The following is a 4,066-nucleotide window of genomic DNA, read 5'->3' as shown; positions in this document are numbered from 1 at the left end:
AGAGGAGCTGGTGCTGGGGAGTTCAGTGTCAGTCACACATCGCAGCAGCTCAGCGCTGCAGCCACGTGGGGGAAAGAGGAGTCACCCGTGGGGGGAAAGAGGTGTCTCCTGGCCCCACCTGTCCCCTGGAATTGTGCAGTGTGAGCATGACTGGGTGTTGCTGCCCCTCGAATCCCACCTCCCCTGTGCGGGACCCTTGTCCAAGGAGGGGGACCCTGCGTGGACAGTGCCTGTCAGGCCACGTGCTGAGATGACAGCACTCAAATGTTCTCAGCAAATCTCCTCTCACAGAGACAGCCGAGGGGGGGTTGGACACCCACAGCTGTGCAGGGACACCCCCAGGAAGGAAAGAGCCCACGTCCTGAAAGCCTTTTTTTTTGTGGTTTACATGACAGGGCACCAAGATTTCCCACACCTTAAACGCGTGTCAGATATTTCGGGAGTCCTTTGCTGAGAAATTCAAAGAGCATTTGAAACGTAGAAGCAAATGCCAAACCCTGCTCCGGACTGTGCCACACACATGGAAAAGAGCATTTCTGCCTTCTGCGCTACAAGCCGGGAGAGGGGACGGGCGAAGGGAGGGCGGCATCTGGGCTGTGAGGAAGAGCAGAAGGAACAAGAGTGATCCCTGGCGGCCGGGAGAGACGGGCAGCTCCATCACAGCTGCTGATCCCAGCTCCGGGAAGGACACCGGGAGCTCCTGAGACACCACCGCACCCTCCTGGGGCCGGGCAGGGTCGCCTCCTGCTCTTCCCTCTCTCGGATCTCTCCCGGCAGCTCCGCCGTGGCCAAAACCCTCATAGAAAACCCCGGGAGGTGCTGCTCGCTCCTCAGGGAGGATTTTGACTGAGCAGCGTGAAAAAGATCCTCCGGGATGAGAGAAAGATCCTCACTGAAACTCCTCTTGTACCACAAACAGCAACACGAAGCACCTGTGAAAATATTTATACTGCGCTGGGTTTCGTTGTTTGTTTTTCCCAGAGAAAAGAGAAATTTAAAATATTTATACTGGGTTTGTTTTATTTTGTTTTATTTTGTTTTTTTTTTTTTTCCAGAGGACAGAGATACTGAACATGTGTTTGCCTGAGAACACAGGGCAAAACTGACCTATCCAAAAACTGTCCAGTTTGGACAGAGACTGAAGCAGAGGTTTTCCACAAGCACTGTATTTGATGTCAGTAAAACAATTAAGACCAGGCTGGAATAATCAATGATCCTGACATGCAAGTGCTGATTGTGCTGAGGAACAAGGAAATGGAGAAAGCGCCTGGGAAGTCCTGGCAATTCCCAGCTCTCCCCATCAGGTGTCAGCTGTTCCCAGCTGGCAGATCCGATGGAATCGCGGACTTGTCTGTCCTGCTCCCAAACCCCGGCCTGGCCCTGCTCTGCCCCAGGAGGGCAAACATCGTGTCACCGCGTTACCCGAGTCTGAGACTCTCATTAAAGCAGGGCTCACATTTTCCTAAGAGGCCCAAAGACAGTAAACTGGGCTAATCCTGTCTGTAGCTGAGCGGAATTAGTTGCTGGTAGCCTGTCCAGCAGAAGTACGAGAGCATGTGATTAAAATAACAGGCATATAAATAATAAATATGAAATTATAGAAAATCATGTAAGTGTATAGAAATTCTAAATGAAAATGTTATCCCCAATCTACAGCAGTTTCAGCCCTGTCCAGGCCCCCTGCCCTGCATCAGGGGTGGGCAGTGTTCCCTCTGCGCCCACCGTGCCGTGGGATCCCGACACATTCTGCTTTTCACCACACGGGATATTTGGAGGTATTTGGAGGTGCGGGAGCTGAGAACTGCCCGGCCCTGGGCTGCGGGTGCTCTCTAGAGGGCACTCGGCTCCCACCGAGGGCAGAAATGAGCATAAAACCCGGACCCGGGAGAAGTGGCATCTGCGGGACGTGCCGGGGACATCCCTCTGCGGGAAAACGCGGCACACGCTGTGACCCGCACATCTCGCTCCAGCTCCACCGGTATTTAATGGTCTCACCCCGATTCCCTGTGTGACAGTTCAGGGACGGGCTCAGTGTCCTCCCCGCCACCTGGGGACCCCCGGTGTCCTCCCTGCCCACCCCCCCTCCCCCGGGGTTGTGCCGAGCGGGGGCGTGCGGGACGGATGCCAGGCCGAAACTCCCTCGCTGGTTTGCTAATACCTGTTTATGTTTCCAGCGGCACCGGGGTTATTTTGCATCACCGTCGCTGGGCGGGAGCACAGCGAAACTCGGCGGCCCCGCGGGGGCTGCAAATGTGCCGTAATGACCCTTTGCTAAGGAGGGTCTTGCCAGTGGGGCAGCATCAGAGACCCCAGAGTCAGCTGGGGCAGGGGCTGCTTAGGCCCAAAATGCAGCAGTTCCCAACCCAGGGGTTTGTGCTCTGAAATCTTTTAGGGCTCTGACTCACCTAATTGCTGTTCCTATCACAGCCACAATCACTCCCTTGGGTGGTGGAGCTTTTGAAGGTGCCCTTTAAGGTTTCATCACCACTCGTCTCTGCAATAGGGAGTGAGTAACAGATGGGGCAGAACGGAGGCAGGAATTGCGTCTTCTCCTACAGGAGGGATGTTTGCTGGATCGGGCACCCCTGGGAGGGGCAGCACATCACCCCCCCCCCCATGCCGAGTCCAGCTTTATGACCACTGGGGGAACGTGCTGTGTTTGGAATATTGGACAAAGGGGGGCAGGTTCCAGGGATATTCCCTGTGACCACACACCTCGGGGTGTGGGTGGACACCAAGAATTACACTCCGTGTTTCAGAAGAGAGCAGGAGAGACAGAGGGACTTACTTACTCTCTCACTTCACAACATGTTTTAAAACCCATCACTAAAAAAAAAAAAAAAAAAAAAAAAAAAAAAAAAAAAAAAAAAAAAAAAAAAAAAAAAAAAAAAAAAAAAAAAAAAAAAAAAAAAAAAAAAAAAAGAAGAAAGCCTGAATATGTTTTGGCATCAGGGAATCACAGAATTATTTGGGTTGGAAAAACCCTCTGAGATCCTCGAGGCCAACTCTTCACCCAGCACTGCCAAAGCCACCACTTGCAGATGGTGTTTGTAGAATTTCACTGAGCTCTAGAACCACACTGTGTGTTTTGGTTTGTGGCAATGAACCAAAGCCCACTAGTCTTTTGAGAGAATAAACATGAGCGAGCCCTGTTACAACTGATTTAAATCAGATTTTTCAGTTTTTTCTTCCTTTTTTTTTTTTTCACATCTAGCTTTTTGTTGAGATGGGGAAAAAACCCTCCTCATTTAAATTCTAGGGGAGAGGAGAAGAGCTTCATGCTAAGTGTCAGGCAGCTGAACCTCACTGGAAGGAAGAGCGGTGTTCAAATGAGAAGTATTCACCCTCCAACACAGTCACACTGCAGGGCCTGGCTTTCTTCCCCACTGTGGAGAAATCCTACAGGATTATCTGGTGTTGATAAAACTGCCTGATGATAATATAATGGGAGTTAGTTTATAGCATATAATTATGAGAATGAGTCATATTCCCCAGGTAGATATTTCATAGTTTTTCTCTGTGTAGCAACATAAGCAAATTGAATATTCCTGACAAGACCTGACCAGGAGAAGGAAGGATGGAAAAGGATCCCTCTGAAGCACCAAAAAGGGTGGACAACAGTCCAGTCATCCCCCCTGAAATGTGCTCGGTAGCCTCAGTGGTTTGTCCCAAACACATCAGTGTGGGGAGGGTGTAAATGTGGAGCTGAAAAAGGTGGTGCCAGGGTCTGGGAGGAGCCACGTGTGCCCACCCATACCCCAGCCTGGGCTGCCCCCCCTGGCAGCCTCACCACCTTATTGCCACCCACCCAAAGAGAACAGGCTTCGTCCCCCGGCCTCTGCTTCAGCCAACACACGCCTGGGCTGTGTGGAACACACAGCAGTTCTGCCACCGAAGGGCTGGGTGAAATCCTGCCTGTGCTGGGTGAGCCTTTCAGCCTTAAATAGTCCACCCTCCTCCCTGGGCAGGAGCTCGTAGCAGTTTCATCACAGGAAAAGGGAGAGGCCCATTGCAAACATCTGCGGGGCCGCCTGCCTGCAAGGCACCTTCCTCCTCCTCCTCCTCC

The sequence above is a fragment of the Empidonax traillii genome, unplaced genomic scaffold, assembly GCF_003031625.1.
Source record: "Empidonax traillii isolate 1590-97213 ecotype Southwest subspecies unplaced genomic scaffold, ASM303162v1 scaffold1222:size288430, whole genome shotgun sequence".
Classification (NCBI taxonomy): domain Eukaryota; kingdom Metazoa; phylum Chordata; class Aves; order Passeriformes; family Tyrannidae; genus Empidonax; species Empidonax traillii.
The sequence above is the reverse complement of the archived record's forward strand: the minus strand, read 5'-3'. Positions refer to the sequence as shown.